Source organism: Tachyglossus aculeatus, chromosome 12, assembly GCF_015852505.1.
Source record: "Tachyglossus aculeatus isolate mTacAcu1 chromosome 12, mTacAcu1.pri, whole genome shotgun sequence".
Classification (NCBI taxonomy): domain Eukaryota; kingdom Metazoa; phylum Chordata; class Mammalia; order Monotremata; family Tachyglossidae; genus Tachyglossus; species Tachyglossus aculeatus.
In genome coordinates this window covers 1,312,013-1,337,207 of record NC_052077.1, presented here as the reverse complement: position 1 = coordinate 1,337,207, position 25,195 = coordinate 1,312,013, and the positions used below count along the sequence as shown (strand labels likewise).

The window sequence follows — 25,195 nt, the reverse complement described above, 5'->3', positions numbered from 1 at the left end:
GATATTTGTTAAGAGCATACTATGTGTCAAACAGTGTTCTAAGCTTAATTAGGTTAGACACAGTCCCTGTCCCATATGGGGCTCACAGTCAAGTAGGAGGGAAACTGGAGACCTGAGACCCAGAGAAGTGAAGTGATTTGCCCAAGGTCACACACCAATAAATGGGCAGAGCTGGGATTAGAACCCAGGTCCTCTGACTCCCAGGCCTGTGCTCTTTCCACTAGGCCATGCTGCTTCTCTAGGCCATGCTCATTGATTCATTCATTGATTCATTCATTCGTATTTATTGAGCACTTACTGTGTGCAGAGCACTATACTAAGCACTTAGAAAGTACAATTAGGCCACAGATAGAGACAATCCCTATCCAACAACGGACTCACAGTCTAGAAGGGGGAGATTGACAATAAAACAAAACAAGTAGACAGGCATCGATAGCCATGCTGCACCTTCTGGGGGATGACAGTGTGACTGGGTGGGTAGACAGACTCCCTGCCCTTCTCTAGGCCATGCTGCTTCTCTAAATGAACAATTACCTACATGGGTAGCATTCCACCCAGGTAGACAATAACACAAGCTTCTACTAGTCATTTTGGAATGAATGTCAGGGAAGGTTCTTCCAACAAGGCATCACTTTCTTGGTAGAACCCAATGGAATGAAGGAAGAAACAATTTTTCACTTTCCCATGGCACTGATCCAGGTGCCCAGAGAGTACAGTGCAACTTTTGCTTAATGTGCAATTCACCAGGAATACTCATTCATCTCTAGGCTGTGAGTTCCCTGTGGGCAGGGAGCATGCCTACCAACTCTGTTGTATTCTCACAAGTGCTATGCCACAGTAAGTATTCAGGAAAAAGCAGAATTTCAGGGCTATTTCATTTATTTTTTTTGGAAGGAAAAATCCATGAACAATAACTTTCTGCTATCTGGACTGCTGGGAAGAAAGCAACAACAAGCTGCGCTTCTTATAAAGTGTGGAGACTCATTGAGATATCCCCTAGGCAGCTCAGAATGCCTACCTAGTTAAGGGCATGAAGGGGAATGGAGGAGAAAGAAAATGTGGAACACATTGTGGAACACATGAGAGGCAAAGGAAAACTCATTATTGTGGACAAAATGTCAAAAGGAAAGAAAGTGGAGGGGACAGAGGCACAATTCCAAATAACTCTGTACATTGAAAAACTGAACTATTACATGTCAGGCATGGGGAGTCAAAGAACCTAAATGCAGATTTTGAAAAACTAAGGGTAGTCAAAGCCTCCAAAGAAACATAGCTGTAGATTTTGGCCACTTAGAGTGGCTGGGAGGTGATTTTTCCATCAGCCTATACCCTGCCAATATGTTTTCTGTCTTGTCATGATTATACCTAACACTTTTAAAAACTGAGGCCAAGAGGCTTCTGAATATTCCATTATTATCCATAGAACAGCCAGCTGTGGAAGCCTCGATTTTCATGGAGAGTGTTTATAATGAACTTGTTTGCTTTTCTGTCACCAGTTGATAACGTACTGGGATTTTCACATTATCTTTACCTAAAGAAATAGAAAGCAAGATGTCAATAGATTCCAGCATAGTAAACAAAATATAAAGAGAGCGGCACAAGTGATTTTTTATTATTATGTTGGGAGGTATTTGTTACGTGCTTGCTATGTTTTTCAGGTACTGTACTAAGCACTGGGATAGGAACAAAGTAGTCAGGTTGAACACAGTCCCTGTCCCACATGAGACTCATAGTCTTAATCCCCATTTTACAGATGAGGAAACTGAGGTGCAGGGAAGTGAAGTTACTCGTCAAAGTTCACACAGCAGACAAGTGGCAGCACTGGGATTAGAACCCATGTCTTCTAACTCCCAGGCCCATGCTCTTTCTGCTAGGCCATGTTAATACAACAGTGTAGTTGCACAAGTGTATTCTGCAGAAAGGCCTGTTCTGGATGGCCATTTCTCCAGGCAAGTGTATCTCTGAGTCCCCTCTCCCTATGGCTGACTGAAGAGGATGGTGTATTTTTATGTTTTGTGTTTTGTTTTGTTTTTGTGTGTGTGTGTGTGTGTGTGTGTGCGCGCGCGCATGTGTGTGGGCATGTTAATTGAAATCCTACTTGAAGGAAGCTCTGTTCATGTATAAGTTACCAAATGTTGGGGCTCTTGGTAATTTCTCAGTAATTCCTAGGTCATTCCTTGTGTCCAAAGAAGGTAAGGTGTATTCCCCAGAGTTGAACTGCCACATACACACATTTTTGGGAAAACAAAAAAATTCTCAAAAAATAGTAAAAGGCATCTCTTGTCTTTGAATACCAATGACTGGTGAACTCTTGGAATTTGCTATTAATTTCATTCACCAAATAAGCAACATTTACCTAACTAAGTCTAGTGATGGGTTGAAGTAAGAAAAAGTAAGTAAAAGTATGTAAAAGTAAGAAAAAGTACTTCCTTCAATTATTCCAGTTAAACGGGGTTCTGAGCCTTTCCCATCATCTTTGGAGTTCAGAAGGACTCTCAGGAAGGTCCAGTCCTATTCAGTTTACTCTGTACTACCACACTTGAAAATGCAGTGACTAATTGTTAAATCATAATTCTTGGTCAATTGTTTATGCCTTCCTATTATTATTACACAGGTAGCTATGTTAACATATCTGTTATCATATCCATGTATGCATAAAGAGTAACACACACACACACACATGCATACACACACATATATGGTGTTATCCATGTGTGCATGTGTAGCTGAAAGCAACTTGACACATCTGACCACTTAAGCAATCAATCAATCGTATTTATTGAGCGCTTACTGTGTGCAGAGCACTGTACTAAGTGCTTGGGAAGTACAAGTTGGCAACATATAGAGACAGTCCCTACCCAACAGTGGGCTCACCAAGTCCTAAAGTACTTTTGCACATATCCTTCATAAATATGCATATTCTACCTCTTTTTTCTACCTTTTATTTGTGATTTATTTTAGCATCTGTCGCTGACTAGATTGTAAGACCTTTGAGGATGAGGATCACGTTTGCTAATTCAATTGCATGTTCCCAGGTGGGATGGAGGTAAAAGAGTCAAGACTGAAGTACAGTTAAAAGGTTGGCTTGGGAGGAACAAAGAGAGCAAGCTGGTAAGAAACAGGTGAAGGGAACTGAGACATAACATAGAGAGAATTGAGTGAGAAAGAGAGATAGATAGATAGAGAGAGTCTTGCAGCCAAAGCAGGAAGCTAATTTAGCTTTTTAGGAGTGCAGAGATGTGTCATGGGTGATACTTCAAGTGCTCTGATTGTGTGTAGTCTAGGATGGATTTGCCTAATATCAGGTCAATCTCTATTTTTGACTCTGTCTTCTTAGTCCTGATCTCCAGTCAGTTAATCAACCAATCATGTTGAGTGCATACTGTGTGCAGAGCACTGTACTAAGCATTTGGGAGAGTGCAATATGACAGAACTGGTAGATGTTTTCCCTGCCCACAAAGAACTTGTAGTCTAGAAGGAGAGGCAGTTGTTAATATAAATAAATAAATTACGGATATGTACATCAGTGCTGAGGTGCTGAAGGTTAAATCAATAAAGGGTGAAAATTCAAGTGCAAGAGCAACACAGAAGGGAGTGGGGAGAAAGAGACAATGAGGGCTTATTTGGGGAAGGCCTCTTGGAGTAGATGTACTTTCATAAGGTGGAGCGAGTGATTGTTTGTCACATATGAAGGAGGAGGGAATTCCAGACCACAGGTGAGTGGGCGGTGGTGAGGTAGATGAGATTGAGATATAGAGAGTAGGTTGGCATTAGAGGAGTGAAGTATGCAGGCTGGGTGTTAAAAGGAAATCAGAGAGGTAAAATAAAGCATTGTGGATTTGCACTCTTCATTTTCCTGTCCCTCAGCTCCACAGCACTTATGTATATATCTATAATGTATTTATTTATGTTAATGTCTCTCTCCCCCTCTAGACTATAAACTCACTGTGGGTAGGAAACTTGTCTACCAACTCTGTTTTATTGTACTCTCTCAGCTACTTAGTTCAGTACTCTGAACACGATATGTGCTCAATAAATATTCATTCATTCATTCAATTGTATTTATTGAGCGCTTACTGTGTGCAGAGCACTGTACTAAGTGCTTGGGAAGTACAAGTTGGCAACATATAGGGACGGTCCCTACCCAACAACGAAATATGATTGACTGAGTGACTGATTGTAGGTGAGGGAAAGGTGATTGAGTAAGGAGTTTCCATTTGATGTGGAGGTGGATGAGCAACAACCAGAGGTTCTTAGGGAAACATGGACTGAGGAATTTTGTAGAAAAATGATCTGGCCAGCAGAGTGAAGTATGGACTGAAGTGAAGAGAGACAGGAGGCAGGGAGGTCAGCAAGGAAGCTGATTCAGTGATCCAGGCAGGATAGGATAAGTGCTTGGATTAACGTGGTAACAATTTAGATGGAGAGAGAAGGGCAGATTTTAATGTTGTTGTGTAAATAGCTCAGGCAGGATTTAGTGAAAGACAATATATGAATCTTCACAAAGAATAACCCCTCTCCCAAATTCTGCCAGACCAATTAGCCAGTTCATTGCACTGACTTCTCAACATCCAACTGCCATCTACTTCTCATTGTTTGAGACTGTGCTTAACCAAGTTTTTAAAATGGTTTTCCTGATTCCTAGTGTTGCATGTGCCTCCTTCAGTTCTCCATGCAACAGCAGCTTGGGTATCCTCCTGTCTTCCATTCTCCTTACTTGTTCTACCCTGTGGCTGTCACCAAGATTCTTCAGCTACTCCAGGATGGGATGGGTGATTAAGTTAGATTTGAAGCCGTAGAGTCGCCATGAATTGGATACAATTTGATGGCATTTGATAATAATATAAATTTTGTCACTTTGTGACGTTAGAGTGTAAGCACCTTGTGGGCAGGGAATGTGCCATATGCTTGTTTTGTACTTCCCAAGCATTTAGTATAGTATAGTGCAGGCCACAGTGCTCAATAGACACTTACCATTTCTGTTACTTTGTGTAAATTGGCATTGTAAGTGGACATTTACATAAATCTGCATATAGTCTCAGGTGCTCCACTGGTGGCAGGATAATGTGGAGGGAATATAGTGAACACCAACAAATTGTTATTTGGGTTATGCTGGCCATTTTGGCCTGGCTAAAATTATCATGGCTGAACAAGTCCTAATATAAAAACCATGTTTGACTATTCCAGACCTGTAAAAAAGCAGTCAACACAGGTGTATAGCACAGGACAGGCATAGTTTGAGATTATATTCTGTGAACCTGTTTTTTGTCTTTATCCACTGTAGGCACTTAAAGGCTCAATGAAGGCAAGGATAAAAATATTTGAAAAGATTCAGTGACTTCCAATTTAAAGGATTGAAATAACCAGCTGGACTCCTTAGAAACACTGAGAGCTGAGTAGTGACAGAGATGGGAATATTATTCTGCCTTTTGGGGTAGTTAGCCAATATCATCCTCTCAAACATTTCTGCTAAAGGATATTCTTTAAAATTCCCAGGAGTTCCACATTTTAAGTTAAATTCCCTTCAAAACTTCAAATGCTTTTGTTCAGCCCCAAATCTGCACAACATCTCAACATTAGAGAGAATGAAGGGATCTTTTCAAACTCCCCTTTAGGTGCTTTAATTTTTCTGACCCCATAATTCATTAATCAGATTATGCTAGTAAAGGGAATAGAGTCCTTGCTGGGAAAATACTGTCCTTGCTGTCCACTATTCCATTTGATTCTTGAGAGATTGAATAAGGAGGGAGGAGAATGATCTGGAAATTTGATTAGATTTGTCTGAAAAGGTAATGAACCTTTAAGTGGACATAAGCTAAATTCAAATTCATGATGAATATGGAAACTAGGCAGCCTTCAGATCACATTACAAAATTTGGGACCAACTCTGATCTTATCTCTTTTCATGTCAGTACAGAGTGTTCCTTTCTAAACAACCATGGGAGCACAGGAGTTTTTTTTTAAAAAAATCCCTTTATATTTTTCTAAGGAAAAATAATGTATTTATTGGCCATGAATATAATTTTTAAAAACCAAGTATTCCAATTCCAAACAAAAAGACTGAGACAGTCCTATCCACATTCAGGCAGTTAAACAACATAGGGTTACCCAAAAGGTGGAAGACCCAATATACTTCAAATTGAGGCCTGGAATGGTAGTGGTTTCTTTGCATTCTGATTCCCAGTGTCAATACGAGCAGCAATTTCTGTATGGAGTTTGAATTTGGAGGAAATGTTAACCTTCGGGCAATCTTTCCCAGATTGTTCATTCTTCTGCACCAATCCATCAAGAAAGCAAGCAGTCTATTCGTGCAAGACTTTGTCTCATTGATAAGCCTCTCAGAGTTACTGCAAGCTGTCCTACTGAACAACAGGGAAAAAAAAATCTTAGTAGTTTTTCTTTGCTCTTTACATTTTGAGGTAGTCTAAGAAAAATATTTTCTAAATGGAAACTCAGTTTGTATTATTTCAGATAGAGACTGCCTCTGTAATATATTGGTCCATTTTGAAGGCTTTAAATTCCAGTTGTGCGCTTGAGACTGGCTTAAGAAAAATATATTTTGCTAATAACCTGAAGAATAACTAAAACTTAGACCTTGAAAGTATGTGGATCCATGAATGCTAGATTAAGAAAGATGTAGCAAAGTAATGGACTTTAAGAAGTTAAAGGTTCATTGATAGATCAACAGAGAAGCACCATGGCGTAGTGCATAGAACATGGTCCTGGGAGTCTGAAGGTCATGGGTTCTAATTCCCTCTCGGCCACTTGTCTACTGTGTGATCTTGGGCAAGTGACTTCACTTCTTTGTACCTCAGGTACCTCACCTGTAAAATGGAGACTGAAACTGTGAGCCCCAAATGGAACAGGGATTGCTCCCAACATGATTTGCTTGTATCCACCCCAGTGCTCAGTACGGTGCCTGGCACATAGTCAGCACTTAACAAATACCATGATGATTATTATTATTATCATCATTCTTCCCAGAGGAGATTGTCTTGTGGATCTCATCTCATTGAAGCTCCTAACATTAATTGAAACAAAGCAAATGGACAAGAATGAGGGCTTGGATAGCCTGATTTTCTACTGCTGCTACTGCTGTTCTTGTTTTTGAGGCCAGTCAGAGACAATCAAACTGCTCTCCAGCAACACTCACTTCTAACTCCTTCTGGCCACCTTGTCCAAAAATATGGAGCAGCTGAGAAGCAAAGGTTCTCCTTGATCCTGGTCAGGAGCACTGGGGCACAGAGTTTTCAGTTGTTTCAATCTGACTGTAGGAGCACTGGAAAGAACAAAACAACATGTCATTCATCTCAAATTTTCCCTGGGCCTGGATTTAGTTGGCAGTGATATAAATATGAACCAGAATGTGGTATTGTTGAGCACAACTTTTGATAATAATAATAATAATTAGTAGTAGTAGTAATTATTATTATTATGGCACTTCTTAGCACTTACTATTCATTCATTCAATCTTATTTATTGAACTCTTACTACGTGCCAAGCACTGTAGTAACCGTTGAGGCAGAACTAAGATAATTATGCCAGACAGTCCCTGTCCCACACAGATCTCATAGACTAAGTAGTAAGGAGAATGGTGTTTGAAGCGCCATATTATGGAAGAGGAAACTGAGGCACCATGAAGTTAAGTGACTTGTCCAAGGTCACACAACACGGGAGTAGTGGAGCAGGGATTAGGACCCAGGACCTCAGTCTCCCAGGCCTGTACTCCTTCTACTAGGCCAGCCTGTTTTTCCTTTGGTCCCAGAAGTGTGTTAGGCACACCCTCCTAGGAACTGAGCCTCCAAAAACCCTGTTTCCCTAGTTCCCTCCCTATACAAACCTAAATTCCTCTCACACTGGATTGATGTCAGGAGAGGGGTATGGTTATATCCACTGCTCACTTCTCTTTTGGAGAGGCATAAAGGAATCAGCTACTTTGATCAGCAGAATCTCTGCTTGAAGGCCAGTCCTCTGCACCAGGATGTTCTTTGGCAGCATGTAACCATTATCGAGCAGTACCCATGCATATGGGGTAGCCTCTTCACCTCTCCGTGGGAAGGCCAGAGGCATCTCAATGTCTTATGGTGACCAACTTCCCCTTCTTTGCCTTCTATCTCATGATTTCCCTGTCATCATTTCCCATCTGGAAATGTGAAAAAGTGAGCTCACTTTACAAATGAGGAAACTGAGCTACTTGAAAGGGATATCGTTCATGTAACTCAGGGAATTGAAGCTGACAAGGGCAGCAATATCCAACTCTCATAGTTCCCAGTACATCGTGGCACACCTTACCCCACACTTCCTCCCTTCGGCTTGACAGCTGGCCCACTAAACAGCTGTGTGTCAGATCAGCTCTCTAGCAGAAGGGAGGCATGGATGTACTGACTATGGTGCCACAGATTCCCGCTGATCTCACTTCCTCCACCTCGGTACATCCTGATCATACTTTCTCAATCCCACCTCCATCACTGAGGCACACTCTGGATCCTCCCTCCTCCTCCTCTTCTGTTTGCCAGTTGAACAAGATCAGCTGTTGGGTAGACAAGTGACAGTCTTGGAAGCACCAGGCCACACAATGGCCTGCAATATTTCTGAGCATAACTTTCTCTTAGCCCCCATGATGCAGTACAGTGACAGATCATCTCCAAGTTAATAATGATTTCCTCTGAAAACAACAAAACTCTAAATCCTGAATACTGCAATTTGAATTTGGATACCCAACCTGGAAAAATAAATTATGACATCCACTACTATTTTATAATCTTGAATTTTAGTGAACGTGTCCTTTCAATCAACCAATCAATAGTATTTTTTGAACACTTACTCTATGCTGAGCTTTGCACTAGGGTTTAGAAGAGTAGAATAGAGTTAGTTGACTGCCTTAAACATAGTGGACTAGCTCTTTTTCCTGGAAACATTATCCAACCTTGGCTTCACTGACACTGTCATCTTCTGCTTCTTCCCCTATATCTCTGGAATCTCATTCTCACTGTCTGTAGCAATCTTCTTATCTGTCTCCCTCCCTCTAACAGTGGGAATCCTTCAAGATCCAGTCCTGAGTCCCCTTCTATTCTCCATCTACACCTACTCCCTCGCTTCTATGGCTTCAATTATCATCTCTACAAGGATAATTCACAAATTCACCTCTACAGCCCTAGCCTCTCTCCTTCTCTACAGTCTCACATTTCCTCCTACCTTCAGACATCTCTAACTGGATGTCCCACTAACACCTCAAAGTATGTCCAAAACAGAACTCCTGATTTTTCCACCCAAACCCTGTCCTTCCTTTGAATTTCCCATCACTATAGACAACACCATATCTGCCCTATCTCATAACCCATAATCTTGACATTATCCTCAACTCATCCCACTCATTCAACCTACATATTCAGTCTCCTACCAAATCCTGTCAGTTCTATCTTCAGAACATAGTTCTAAAATCTTCCCTTTCCTCTCCATCTGCACTGCTGCTATACTGATTCAAGCATTTATATTCCACCTTGACTACTGCATCAGCCTCCTTTTTGACCTCTCTGCCTCCGGCCTCTCCCAACTCCAGTCCATACTTCCCTCTCCTGCCTGGATCAGTTTTGTAAAAAAAAGTTCAGTCCATGTCTTCCCACTCCTCAAGAACCTCCAGTGGTTGCCCTTTCACCTCCGCATCAAACAAAATTCCTAACCACTGGCTTTAAAGCACTCAATCATCTCTCCCCTCCTACCTTACCTTGCTGATCTGCTACTACAATCCAGCCATCATACGTCGCTTTTCATTCATTCATTCACTCAATTGTATTTATTGAGCACTTACTGTATGCAGAGCACTGTACTAAGTGCTTGGGAAGTACAAGTTGGCAACATATAGAGACAGTCCCTACCCAACAGTGGGCTCACAGTCTAGAAGGGGGAGACAGAGAACAAAACAAAACATATTAACAAAATAAAATAATTAGAATAAATATGTACAAATAAAATAAATAGAGAAATACGTACAAACGTATATACATATATACAGTTGCTGTGGGGAGGGGAAGAAGGTAAGGCTTTTCTCACACTAACCTACTCACTGTACTTTGATCTCATCTTTCTTCCCATTGACTATATGCCCACCTTCTCCTTTCGGCCAAAGTTCCCTCCCCCTGCATATCCAACTAACCACCATTCTCCCCATCATCAAAGCCCTACTAAAAACCCTTTTCCCCCTGACTAAGGACTGACTAATCACTTCCACATCTAAGCCCTCCCTTCTGACCTATGTATTTAGATCTGCACTTCGATATTTACCCAGAACTTACCCAACTGTTCTTTATTTTGATGTGTATCTCCACACCCAAGCTCCTCATGGGCCATGATCAGGTGTACCTACTCTATTTTCTCATACTCTCCCAAGAGCTTTGTACAGAGGTCAGCATATATTAAGAGCTCAATAAATAGCTGGATTGACTGAATTGACAATCTTAAGTAATCGGTTGTTCTGACATAAACATCATATTCTGCTAGCTAGCATCCGTGTGATGGATTTGGGGAGAGATTACAGTTTGAATAGTGAGTTCTGTTGTTTTGTTTGGTTGTTCTTTCTTTTTTTCTTTTAGAAACAGAACCATAAGATAAAATTCCTTTTTTTTTTACTATGAATAAAGGTGATTAGGATAGATCCAGGTTATTATACAAGAAAATCAACAGAATTAGTTCCTTTGTTCTTACAAAGAAACTTCTCTTCGTGATTTGCAAAGATATGTAACGTTCAGGAAGCAAGAGGGCTGGGGTGGGGTAGACTTCAATACTTCAGAAAAAAATAGATGAACAAAAAATTTAAAGAGCATAAGGGAAGCATGAAATGAAGGAGGTTACCGAAATGTCATGAACCCAACGTGTTTTCCCCTTTAAAGTTCCATGTGGAGCTGTTTAAATCTTCGTGGAATTCATGCTCAGAACGTTTCTGTCAACTTAATTCTTTGTTTATGTGCATGTGAGCTGCTTTTGTAGTTTCAGGTCTATTCAGAGGGAAAGTCAGGCCAGATGTCTGGGTTTCACAAAGGTCACACTCAAAGTTATCACCTAACCAAGTTAGCCTAAAGCCTGACCCAGATCCATGCTAAGGGAACCTGATTTTCCTGTCCAGGCTTCTTCCCCCATCTGCTTCTTCTGATGTTCCACCCCAACCCACCCTAGGATGATCTTTTTCATGCAGCCTTCCCAAGTTTAGTATGCCTTCCACACAAATATGACCAATTCCCAGCATGGATGAGTCCTCGCTGTATTCACATTTCATTCTGTGAAAATTTGCCCTTGTTAAGAAGGATGCCGTTTCAGACTGAATTATGTCATTCATTCTTTCATTCATTCAGTCAGTCAGTCATATTTATTGAGCACTTACTGTGTGCAGAGCATTGTACTAAGCTCTGTACTAAGGGAGAGAACAATATAACAGTAAACAGACACATTCCCTCCCCATTCACATGTTTCCTCTTTAAAATGTTACTTCAGGATAAATGACTTCAGAATGCATCTCTTTGGAGAGAGAAGAAACTGGAAAATTTGAGCTTTTTAAGGAATGGAAGAGACTTGTATTTGACACAGCAAAGAAATTGACAAGTGAATTCACTCTGTCTGAACCGAAGACATGTGGTAGGAAGTTGAGGGAGTGAGGCTCCACGGAGATATAATTAGCTGAACAGGAATTTAGTATGATTTGTAAATTGCATTTGCTATGTTTAATAATTATAATATTTACTTTTACGTAGCAAGTTTGAAATTCTTCCAGGACTGGTAGGAGGAAAATTCAGACATGTCAAATGCCATGCCCTATCAAGTCAATGGACCATCTGGCCCTACATCCTGTAACTAAGATGGCAACAAAGGATGTTTGTTTGAAAGAACAGAGTGATAGTTGCGCGGTGGTGGATTAGCCAACTAACATCATTAACTTTCCCCTCTAGTAATTCTTCATGATGCTATCATCCAACAATCTATGAGCAGAGAGACCAGTATTAAACACTTGAGGAAGTATAATAGAGTAAGTAGATATGATTTCCCCCTGTCCAGGAGCTTACAGTAATCTTGAGGGGGTGGGGGAGGAGTGACATTAAAATAAGTTACAGGTTTGAGAGCCTACCAAAAATAAGAATTCATTTATATAAATACTTCTTGAGCCCCATAGCAATCCTAAATTTTTCCTTGAAACATCTCTAATTTACCATCCAATAATCTAATGTGGTTCATTCGTTCACAAATCTTTCTTGAACCTGGGGGTAACATATTCCTTATTACATGCTATGTGAAGAAAGTTTTTCCATTCCATTGTCTTGAATTTACTACCTAAATATCTCAGTGGTTTGGGAGTTACTGAGCAGCAAGTCTATATTCACCCTGTGCTATCCTTCGTGATTTGGTTAAACATCTCTCACATCTTCTCTCTGCTTGTGTATATAGTTTGAAGAGTGCTCAGATGGAAACATCTCCGTCCCTTTAATTACCTTGGTTGCCTTTTTCTTCATCTTCTTCTAACAATTAATAATAATAATTGTGGTGTTCAAGTACTTACTATGTGCCAAGCACTGTACTAAGCACTGGGGTGAGTACAAGCAAATTAGGTTGGACACAGTCCCTGTCCCAAGTAGGGCTCACACAGCCTCAATCCCCATTTTACAGATTAGGTAATTTGAGGTCCAGAGAAGTGAAGTAACTTGCCCCAAATCACACAGAAGACAAGAGGCAGAACCTGGATTAGAATCCATGACCTTTTGAATTCCAGGCCCATGCTCTATCCAATATGCCATGCTGCTTTATAATAATAATTGCAGCATTTGTTAAGTGCTCACTATGTGCCAAGCACCGTTCTAAGCACTGCGGTAGATAATCAAGTTGGACACAGTCTCTGTCCCACATGGGGCTCACAGTCTTAATCCCCACTCTAAAGATGAGGTAACTGAGGCACAGAGAAGTGAAGTGATTTGCCCAAGGTCACACAGCAGACATGTAGGAGAGCCGGGATTAGAACCCACGTCATCTGATCTCTAAGCCCATGGTCTTTCCACTAGGCAGTGCTACTTCTTCTATTATATCCCTCCTAAAGGGAGGTGACTACAACTGCATATAGTATTACTGGTTTTATATAATCGCAAAAATTAAACTTTCTGTAATTTTTCTCCGTTTTGCTTCTCAGAATTCTGTTGACATTTTAAAATGCTGAAACCCATAGAGGAGTTGAAGGGACAGTTGACAGTGACTCCAACATCTCTTTCCTGAATCTTGATTTATGTCAGGGACCAAAATTGTGCAGTTGTGATTATTTTGCCCTTCCTTTCATTAAATCATATTTTCTGGCTTTCTGCCAATTCATCTGTATGATTTCTTCTTGCAGCTTACCTCCATTATCAGGGCCAGTTTAAGCCCATTTCTGAAATCCAGCAGTTCTGGGTTTACGAGGAGGCATCTCTAAGCACCCCACAGTGCACTACCCAGTAATTTGAGGTGAGTCTGCTACTGCAACCCCCATCTCTGAGAAACACTGCCTTTAAGGGTGGCCTGGAGGAATATGCTTTCCTACCCAATCAGTCCCCCTCCCATGGAGGAATTCTTTTCCCTCCATGCAGCTCTGGCCTGTTGCCAGGAGGTGCATGACAACCCAACCCAGATCTTACCAACCCAGCTCAGAAAGCACTGGGTAATGATAACATGCATTACGTGGGGATCCCACAAAACCTATTAGCCCTGAGCCCCAACAAGCTTAACATGATCTGCCTGTCAACAAAGCAGTTCATTATCTAAAATAAGTCTCTATTTTCTGCAAATTCAAAGATGGCACTATTCATTATTAATCAATTGATGGCACTTATTGAGTGTTGATTGTATGCAGAGCACTGTATTAAATGTTTGGGAAAGTACAGTACAATAGAGTTGGTAGATACATTCCCTGTCCACAAAGATCTTACCGTCTAGAGGGTGAGACAGACATTGAAACAATTATGGATATGTACATAAATGCTCTGGGGATGAGGGTGGGGTGAATATCAAGTGCTAAAATCATAAAGATCCAAGTGCATAGATAATGCAGAAAGAAGGGGGAGTATGGGAAATGAAGGCTTAGTTGGGGAAGGCCTCTTGGAGGAGATGTGATTTTAATAAGACTTTGAAGATGGTGAGAGAAGTGGTCTGTTGAATAGGAAAGGGGAAGGAGTCCCAGGCCATGGGGAGGACTGGCAAGGGATTGGCAGTCCAGGCCATGGGGAGGACTGGCAAGGGATTGGCAGTGAGAAAAGCAAGATCTGGGCACAATGAGTAGGTTGGCATAAAAGGAGCAAAGTATATGTGCTGGGTTGTAGTGGGAAATGAGGAAGATAAAGTAGGAGAGGGAGAGCTGATGAAGCGCTTTAAAGCCAATGGTAGGGAGTTGTTGTTTTTTGTTTTGTTATTTTTATTTTGTTTTGGTTTTGGTTTGGTTTTTTGTTTTTTTGAAGAAGCAGTGGATGGGCAATCACAGGAAGTTCTTGAGGAGTGGGGAGATGGGGCTCCAAAAATGACCAAGGCATCAGAGTGAAGTAAGGACTGGAGTGGGGAGAGACAGGAATCAGGGAGGTCAGTGAGGGGCTGATGCAGTAGTCAAGGCAGGAGATAAAAAGTGCTTGGATCAGCATAGTAGCAATTTGGGTGGAGTTTGAAAAAACACATTTTCACTCCATCTTCTGAGTCATTTATAAAAAATTTAAGTAAACTGGGTCTGATATCAATGGACAAGGGCAGGGATTTAAGGGGGTGAGCTCTTCTGTGTATTAGACCTTTGATGATCATAGTGAGTCCTGGGAGTTATCAGAGGAGACAAATTGTTAAGGTGGTCCTGATAAAGACAAGACAGTGATGATGATGTTAGTGATGGTGATGATAACACATGAAAATACCAATTGTGTCTCCCAGTAAGCCAGTTGAGAGGTTGGAAACCTCCCTATCTTCCTTGAATGGCTAGCCAGTGGTCCGTTCCTCCTTTCTCACACCACACTGCTTGTGCTTGTGCTCGCCCTTGCTCTTCCTCTTTCCTCTACAAATATCCCAAACAGCTAAACCCTGAAAGGGGACAAAAAAGAGGCAAGGAAAGAGAGGGCCATTTCATTTGAATTGGTGAAATTGATGGGAGAGTTATCCTTCACACCTCAACTTCCTTTAAATCTATTCCTCACCCTTCTTTTCTTAATATTTTTCTCTTGTCTCTCTCTTTCCCTTGCTTCCTCTTTCCATTCTTCTCCTTTCATTGTGTCCAATCTTTTCACTCTTTTGTTTTCTTCATCTAGTTCCAATGGAAAAATGAATAAAGAGAAAATGAAAACAAGGAAATAAGTGCTTTGGGGTGGGGAAACAGAAGGTTTGGGAAAATGTTGAATATTAGAGAAGCAGCATGGCTCAGTGGAAATTGCCCAGGCTTGGGAGTCAGAGGTCATGGGTTCTAATTCTGACACTGCCACTTGTCAGCTGTGTGGCTTTGGGCAAATCACTTAACTTCTCTGTGCCTCCGTTATCTCATCTGGAGAATGGGGATTAAGACTGTGAGCCCCGTGTGGGACAACCTGATTATCTTGTATCTCCCCTAGCACTTAGAACAGTGCTTGGCACATAGTAAGCACTTAACAAATACCAAAATTATTATTATTATTATTATATTCCTTTTAGAATGAAAGTTCCTTGAAGGCAGAAACTGTGCCTCTACATGTTGTATAAAACATCTACACTGTGTAAGCTAAAAGCTGTTAAATAAAAATAATCCAGTCCATCTATTTCTCCCTGTCTCCAGTTAGATAATGGGAGCCAAATTATGCCTCAGACAGTTTTATTGGATTACATGTTCATGGGCAGCAGCTGGTTGAGGCTTTAATCAGCAGGCAACATGGTTCATGACTTCTGAAGGAAGAAATAAGCAGTGAGTCTGACCCATGCACTGAGGAAAGCATTCCAATCTAAAAGCTCCAGGATGCAGCCTTCCCAACTCCTCTGACATAGCATCATCACCTAGAAAATGGGGCCAGGCTTGCTATAGCTCAGATTCGAACAATCAATCAATCAATCAATCAATCTATCAATGGTATTTATTGAGCATGTACTAGGTGCAGAGCACTGTACTAAGCACTTGGGAGAGTACAGTACAACAGAATTAGCAGGCACGTTCCCTGCCCATACGATCTTATAGTCTAGAGGAGGAGACAGACATTAATGTAAATAAGTAAAAAATTTATAATATATAACTTAAAGATATATACCTATGAATGTAACTTTAAGTTATATATTATAATCAATCAATCAATCAATCAATCGTATTTATTGAGAGCTTACTGTGTGCAGAGCACTGTACTAAGCGCTTGGGAAGTACAAGAAGCAGCGTGGCTCAGTGGAAAGAGCCTGGGCTTTGGAGTCAGAGGTCATGGGTTTGAATCCTGGCTCTGCCACATGTCTGCTGTGTGACCTTGGACAAGTCACTTAACTTCTCTGAGCCTCAGTTACCTCATCTGTAAAATGAGGATTAAGACTGTGAGCCCCACGGGGGACAACTTGATCCTATTGTATCCCCCCAGCGCTTAGAACAGTGCTTTGCACATAGTAAGCACTTAACAAATGCCACCATTATTATTACTATTATTATTAAGTTGGCAACATATAGAGACAGTCCCTACCCAACAGTGGACTCACAGTCTAGAAGGGGGAGACAGAGAACAAAACAAAACATATTAACAAAATAAAATAAATAGAATAGATATGTATAAGTAAAATAAATAAATTATAAATTACAGGCCTTATGGCAATAGCATCTTGTACTTCCCACCATCCTTGGGGGTTTGCTTGTCCAACAGCTGGACCTGCCTCATTTGCAATGACCCTCTAGATTGTAAGCTCTTAATGGGCAGGGAATGCACCTATTAATTTTGTTGTCTTGCACTCTCCCAAGTGGTTCGTACAGTGCTCTGCACATAGTAAGTGCTCAAAAAATATACCATTGATTGATTGAGTGATCCAATAAATCCCTCTTGAGGAGCCAGATATCAACAGTGGCTTGTAGGACTGGAGTTGTAATGTGTTCCACAAGACCATGAGGCCCTGCTCTGCATGGATCGACAAACACTTCATCCTGGTGGAGCTTTGGGCGAAGCTTCCCATTCCGAACTATTGGCAGACTCACTCAAATGAAGCTTTCAGCAACTGTCAATGTTTCCTCTTCCATTAAGAGTTATTCAGGTTCTGGTAGAGCAAGGAATGTGTGGCCGTCTTACAAAATTGGACAGAGTGGTCCTTATTTCAGAATGTTAAAGTGAATCTTTTGTGAGCAGGTCAACTTTTTAGCAGAACTCTTTATCTCTTTATGCTCTTTATTGGCAAGTTTATTTGTTCCCGGGCTTTTCCAGGCTTAGCTCTGGCACCTTAGGAAATAGCAATTCATGGCCCTGGCATTTCATTCATTAAAGTTACTCTATCAAACACTGTATTCAGTTTCCCTTCCAAACCCATTCTCCTTTCCTGGGGGAACCGAAGGAAACTCTCTCTTCATATTAATAATAATAATAATGATGATATTTGTTAAGCACTTACTACGTGCCCAACACTGTTTATAAGTGCTGGGGTAGATACAAGGTAATCAGGTTGGACACAGTCCAACATGGGGCTCACAGCCTTGATCCCCATTTTTCAGATGGGGTAACTGAGGCCTAGAGAAGTGAAGTGACTTGCCCGAGGTCACACAGTAGACACATGTGGAAGAGCCAGGATTAGAACACACTCTTCTGACTCCCAGGCCCATGCTCTTTCCACTAGGCAACACTTTTTCCCATGTTCAGACTCCACTTGTGATAATGGGTTCCCTCAAACAGGGCTCCGTAATACTCATTCAATCATATTTATTGAGCGCTTACTGTGTGCAGAGCACTGTACTAAGAGCTTGGGAAGTACAAGTTGGCAACATATAGAGACAGTCCCTACCCAACAGTGGGCTCACAGTCTAGAAGGGGGAGACAGAGAACAAAACAAAGCATATTAACAAAATAAAATAAATAGAATAAATATATACAAATAAAATAAATAAATAAATGGAGTAATAAATACATACAAACATACATACATATAAACAGGTGCTGTGGGGAGGGGAAGGAGGTAAGGCGGGGGGGAATGGAGAGGGGAAGGAGGGGGAGAGGAAGGAGGGGGCTCAGTCTGGGAAGGCCTCCTGGAGGTGAGCTCTCAGTAGGGCCTTGAAGGAAGGAAGAGAGCTAGCTTTGGCGGATGTGCGGAGGGAGGGCATTCCAGGCCAGGGGGATGACGTGGGCCAGGGGTTGACGGTGGGACAGGCGAGAACGAGGGATGGCGAGGAGATTAGCAGCAGAGGAGTGGAGGATGCGGGCTGGGCTCAGGAGAATTTTAGCCTGCAGTCCTGACGCCCCAATATCTTCATTGCATCCAACCTCACGATCAGCAGGGATGTGCTCAGATCATTCTTCCTTGATGAAGAGATTCTTTCCGTCCTTTCTTTTCTCCCCCTTCAAGCAACAAAGTTTCAAGTGCACTGTAGAACTGTAGGTCTCCAAGGTAGGACTATGGTGGGGGTGGGTCGGCCTTCTATTTGCTCCTCAAAGATGAGGTCGTCATCTGCTGTTCCTGGTAATGTTCTTGCTTTCAGGGTTTTCTTCAACCTTCCTTATATAGCAGGCTGAAACCCCACAGAGTGCTATTGGTTGATTTTTTAAGTGAAGAAGTCATATGGAGTTGAGTGTGGAAGCCGGCTTCGTCCCTTGTCTTCTGTGTGACCTTGGGCAAACCACTTAGCTTCTCTGTCCCTCAGTTATCTCATTGGACAGCGGCGGCGGGTGCGCTGCCTGTCCCGTCTGAAGGCGAGGGAAGCAGAGCTGAGTGAGGGGTCGTGTGTGGGGTGGGGGGCCGGAGCGGCTGTGGAAGAGCACCCCACCCACGGCGCACCGAGCCTCTCTGCAGCTGCTGGCCGGAGCCGGGGGGCAGGAGCCGGGGGGCAGGGGCCCGGGGGCTGGGGCTGGGGAGGGGGGTCTCCGCTGGAAAAGCAGGCGGCGGCGGAGTGGATGGAGAAGGGATGTGGAAATAAGTGGAAGACCCTACCCTCACCCCTTCTTCCTCCAGCACTCTGGTTCATCTGGGAGCCCAATTTTCACTCAGAACTGTTAATAACAATAATAATAATAATAATAGTACTTGTTAAGTGCTTACTCTGTGCCGAGCACTGCACTGTGGTAGACACAAGTTAATCAGGTTGGACACAGTCCCTGTCCCACGTGGAGCTTACAGTCTTAATCCCCATTTTACAGATGAGGTAACAGAGGCAGAGAGAAGTGAAGTGACTTGCCCAAGGTCACACATCAGACAAATGACAAAGCCAGGATTAGAATCCAGGTCCTTCTGACTCTCAGACCCATACTGCAACCATTAAGCCATGCTGTTTTTGTCAAAGAGGATTGAGAAAGGAGAGTTAGAGCTTTCAGAGCTATAAAGGAGTTGTTTGTCAGTTCCCCAAGGACAAGAATCACGCCATACGCTTCTATTTTACACATGCTAGTGCCTAGCGGAGTGGTCTGCACTCTACAGGTGCTCAGTAAAAGTTGTTCAGTTGATGATGATGATGATGATGATGATGATGATGAATGAAAACAATATGAGACAGCACATTTCCTGGATTTAAGCAAATTTTCTACAGATATCAAGCAGAAACTTCAATGTTCAAACCATCTGGAGATACAGGGGCAAACTTACTTATCTTTTCCCTTGTTGGCACATATGCAAATCCTGATGGCACTGCTCTGCACTTAAACCAGAAGAAGTGGTAGTAGTAGTAATAGCTGCAAATAGCGGTTTACTGAGAATGTTTTGGGTGCATTGCACAGTTCTATATTCTTGGAACGTACAAAATAAAGAAATAACACATTCCCTCACAACAAAGAGCTTACACTCTAAAGGTGGAAAGAGTAGAGAATCGAATAAGCAAGTATACAAAAATGCTAAGGATGAGTAAAAATGAGTACTTAAGTACTAGGAGAACATGTTCACCTTCAAAATTTACTTTTTGAGGAATAGCATCCCAGGGATCTGGCCCAGTATTTGGGCTGATCATGTGAGTCTGTGATGAAATCTTTACAGTTAAGTGGAGGGCAAAGAAAATCATGTCATATATCACAAATCATAATCATAGAGTGAACTTTATTACTGGCCTGAATGAGAATGAATGAAGAAGTTTAAGAGCGTAAAGTTCAAAAACAAAGACTGAAATACTTTCCAGGTATTCTGCCTTCATTTTTTAAATCCACGTCAAGAAGGGCCCATGCAATCAGTTTTGTAATGAACATCTCATGTGAGAGTCAGCACAGTCCAGGATCTTCCAGAGAGATTGGGGAGCAGCTGGTATGGTTTATAGCCCCTGGCCCCCAGAGATCTCCTAAATGCCTTTATGAATTCAGATGCATGCCAAAGAGTTCTGGCCAAAGAATAAAACGTTAAAATCTAAGCCAGCCTCTGGGACAATCTGGCCAGAGATATTGTGAAAAATTAATCAGTGATACCCCACTCCTGGCAGTGGGGTTGAAGGAAAGCCATGGAGGCAGGAGGCTGAGGTCCTGAGGCTGCCCTCCTCAAAATTGGCCTGATTGAACACGTTACCCTAAAAACCTCCCGGGGCACTCAGAGAGGTGAGGCCAGAGGAAGTCCCCTCAATAGAAAGGCATCTCATACAGCATTAGTGGTAGAAAGGTACCACTTGTGTTAGGCATTTCCTGATCTTCCTCTTCTCATCCCCTTTTCCAGTCTGCTCCTCATTATTCCCTCATCTATGGTCTCACTCATTTTTCTTATTTTCAGTTTCCTAACACTCTACATTCAAATGTAAAACTCTGTGAAGAGGGGAAAAGCACTTCATAAATCTAAATAATATTGTTTGAATCATTAAATCATAAAATGCATATAGTTAATCAAAAAAACTCCTGCCTTTAGAATGTAAACACATTAAAGAGGTCATTATGTTTTGTTTATCCTTATGACCCTCAAAATTCAGTGGCACTGTACCAGTTCCAAAATTTATGAGTAGAAAGAAAGTTGCATCAGTATGCACTTAGGTGAAAAATAATTGCACTTAACTTTAGGTCTGTTTCACTCATTTTAAGAATGAGCAGTCTCTTTCCAGAGGTTTCTGTACCTCTCAAAACTACAGGCATAGGCATGGGAATTTCTCAATAAATTCAGGGGTACTCAATGAGTGCTTACTGTGTATGCAAAGTAGTATACTAAGCATTTTGGAAAGTACAGTATAATAGATTTGGTAGATGTGATCCAGGCTCACAAGGACATTAGAGTTTACAGGGAAAGACAAGCATTGATACATAAATGCTGTGAGATTGGGGAATGTGAGATTTAGCTGAGCTGATAGTTTGGGGGACTATGCTTTCCTTTTTAACAGGGCACATGACAGGAGGGATGACAGTGATGTTGCCAAATGTTTTAACTCTGAATGGTTTCTTGTAGGTTTTGGGCTTGCCCCTTCCCTTTGCGTATTCATTCATTCATTCATATTTATTGAGCACTTACTGTGTGCAGAGCACTATACTAAGTGCTTGGGAAGTACAAGTTGGCAACATATAGAGACAGTCCCTATCCAACAACGGGCTCACAGTGTAGAAGGAGGAGACAGACAACAAAACAAAACATATGGACAGGTGTCAAGTCACCATAAATAGAAGTAAAGCTAGATGCACATCATTAACAAATTAAATAGATAGTAAATATGTACAAGTAAAATAGAGTAATAAATCTGTACAAACATATATGCAGCTGTTGTGGGAAGGGGAAGGTGGTAGGGCGGGGGGATGGGGAGGAGGAGAGGAATAAGGGAGCTCAGTCTGGGAAGGCCTCCTGGAGGAGGTGAGCTCTCAGTAGGGCTTTGAAGGGAGAAAGAGAGCTAACTTGGCGGATGTGCGGAGGGAGGGCATTCCAGGTCAAGGGGAGGATGTGGGCTGGGGGTCGATGGTGGGACAAGTGAGAACGAGGCACAGTGAGAAGGTTAGCGGCAGAGGAGCGGAGGGTGCGGGCTGCGCTGTAGAAGGAGAGAAGGGAGGTGAGGTAGGAGGGGGCGAGGTTATGGACAGCCTTGAAGCTGAGAGTGAGGAGTTTTTGCCTGATGCGTAGGTTGACTGGTAGCCACTGGAGATTTTTGAGGAGGGGAGTAACATGCCCAGAGTGTTTCTGCACAAAGATGATCCGGGAAGCAGCATGAAGTGTATACTGAAGTGAGGAGAGACAGGAGAATGGGAGATCAGAGAGGAGGATGATACAGTAATCCAGTCGGGATAGGATGAGATTGAACCAGCAAGGTAGCGGTTTGGATGGAGAAGAAAGGGCAGATCTTTACGACGTTGCGGAGGTGAGACCGACAGGTTTTGGTGACGGATTGGATGTGAGGGGTGAATGAGAGAGCAGAGTCGAGGATGACACAAGGTTGTGGGCTTGTGAGACGGGAAGGATGGTAGTGCCTTCTACAGTGATAGGAAAGTCAGGGAGAGGGCAGAGCTTTGGAGGGAAGATAAGGAGTTCAGTCTTAGACATATTGAGTTTTAGATGGTGGGCAGACATCCAGATGGAGTTGTCCTGAAGGCAGGAGGAGACCTGAGCCTGAAGGGAGGGAGAGAGAGCAGGGGCAGAGATGTAGATTTGGGTGTCATCAGCATAGAGATGATAGTTGAAGCTGTGGGAGCGAATGAGTTCACCAAGGGAGTGAGTGTAGATAGAGAACAGAAGAGGACCAAGAACTTACCCTTGAGGAAACCCTACAGTAAGGGGGTAGGAAGGGGAGGAGGAGCCCACAAATGAGACTGAGAATGAATGGCTGGAGAGATAAGAGGATAACCAGGAGAGGACGGAGTCTGTGAAGCCAAGATTGAATAGCATGTTGAGGAGAAGAGGGTGGTCCACAGTGCTAAAGGCAGCTGAGACGTCGAGGAGGATTAGGATAGAGCAGGAGCTGTTGGATTTGGCAAGAAGGAGGTCATTGGTGACCTTTGAGAGGGCAGTCAGATGGAAGCCAGATTGGAGGGGGTCAAGGAGAGAGTTGGCATATAATCTTGTTCTCCAAGCCTAAAACAATAAAAACCCTTCCTTCTCATTACCAGTCTCAGTGAGGTGTTACATGAGCAACACAGTGATGTCAGCTTGCTCCAAATTTGGTACCTTTAAACCTTCATCCTCCCAGGAGGGTTTGGCACATGGCTGCTGGTACTGGCAGTGAGCACGGGGTTTTAACACAGTCATCTCCCCTTTGTCCCCATCGATGATGCTCCCATCAGAATGAAGTCTCATTAGTCCAGGTGCCATCAGTCGAATTCCGTGGCATCTCATTGGCAGTCGAGCAGGAAATTGGCCTCCTTCAGTTTCCAATAGTACCCCTCCATCTCTCTAAGTCCCTCCTCCAACTGTTCACTGATCTCCACCTCTTGGCCTAATCCTCCAACTTGCACCCATGTCGCCTTGGGGCTGAGGAAGAGGGCATCCTGAAGGCATTGGGGAAACAGGGGGCTCTAGGGCCCATCCCAAGTTGTTGTAGAGTGGGTTGGAGGCATCCTACATTGGTAGTGGATTCAAGAACCACTGCAGGCTGCACTCCAGGTAGGGCTGGGGGGACGTGCTGTGACACCACAATGTTGGGGGAGTGTGTGGGAAGGGGGTGCAGGTCCTGGGCCACTGGGTCAGATAGTGGAGCTGGGCCCTTGGACTGGTAAGGGGTGGTTGCTGTGTGCAGGCACACAGATACTTCCTGAACACTGTAGAAGGGCTCTGAAGCAGTGGCGGCTGAGGCCTTCAGTTTACACTGGAGACAAGATGGGACGTGTGGAGGGGAGGGGTTGCATTGGCATCTTGGAGTCCCCTTTGTGCACTGAGGGGCTTATCCCAGACCTTGGGGATGACAACACGTCTTGAATGTCCATCCCCACATTGTGGCATTCAACCCAGACCATGGTTTGGAGCTGGGGAGGGGAAAGAGCAAGGGCAGGTAATAGTTGCAGCTTGGCGATGCCCTGTGGCAGCAGAGGTCCTATGCATGAGGCTCCAGGGTACTAGCAGCCTGGGAATCCCCTCCCTGTCACAGAGCCCAAGCCCAAGGACCACCAGAGTGACATTTCCATTCATCTTTCACTGAAAAATATCTATATTGGTAAGATGATTTCCTGTGTTTTCATTAGTTTGCAGTCCAAATGTCCATTATATTTGAGTCTATATAGTTTTACTCATGTTTAGGGGTTGAAACTGCTAGCTACCACTGCTAGCTTCAAGCGTACTTGAAGGTGGGGAGTGTGATGGTTCATCATAAATGGAGCTGGAGAGACATCCATATCACAGAGAGGACATGGGCAAGGGGTCAGCAGCAAGATAGATGAGATAAAGGTACAGCGAATAAATTGATGTTTGAGGAGTGAAGTGTGTGGACTAGGTTGTAGTAGAAAATCAGCAAGGAAGAGTAGGAGCTGATTGAGTGCTTTAAAGGCGATGGTAAGGAGTTTCTGTTTGATGCAGAGATGAATGGACAACCACTGGAGGCAGAAAGGTCAGCAAGGAGACTGATGCAGAAGTAAAGGGAGGCTGTTATAAGTGTTGGAATCAAGTAGCAGTTTGGTTGGAGAGAAAAGGGCAGATTTTAGCGATGTTGTGAAGACAGAACTGACAGGATTTATTATGGTATTTGTTAAGCACTTAACATATGCAAGGCACTGTTCTAAGCGGTTGTGTAGAAACAAAGTAATCAGGTTGGACACAGCATGGCCTAGAGAATAGAGCATGAGCAGGGGAGTCAGAAAGGCCTGGGTTCTAATCCTAACTCCACAACTTCTCTGCTATGTGACCTCAATTAACTTCTCTGGGCTTCTGTTCCCTTCTCTGAAAAAGAGGGTTTAGACTGTGAGCCCTATGTGAGATTGGGGCTTTATCCAGCCTGATTACCTCGTATCTACCCTAGCACTTAGAACAGTGCCTGACACATAGTAAGCACTTAACCAATACCACTATTATTATGTCCTACATGGTGCTCACAATCTTAATCCCCATTTTACAGGTGAGGTAACAGAAGCACAGAGAAGTTTAATGACATTCTCAAGGTCATATGGCAGACAAGTTGTGGAGCCGGGATTCGAATCCAGGTCCTTCTGACTCCCAGGCCTGTGCTCTATCCACTAGGCCC

At 42.8% G+C, this 25,195-nt stretch overlaps 1 long non-coding RNA gene across 1 annotated transcript; it reads right to left on the bottom strand.

Annotated features, from left to right (window-relative positions):
- Positions 1-1,351: 1,351 nt before the first annotated feature.
- Positions 1,352-23,239, bottom strand: LOC119935539. Its single transcript, XR_005453371.1, has 3 exons — positions 23,194-23,239; positions 7,154-7,279; positions 1,352-1,531 (listed from the first exon to the last, which is right to left on the bottom strand). It is a non-coding gene; the product is annotated as an uncharacterized LOC119935539 (long non-coding RNA).
- Positions 23,240-25,195: the final 1,956 nt, after the last annotated feature.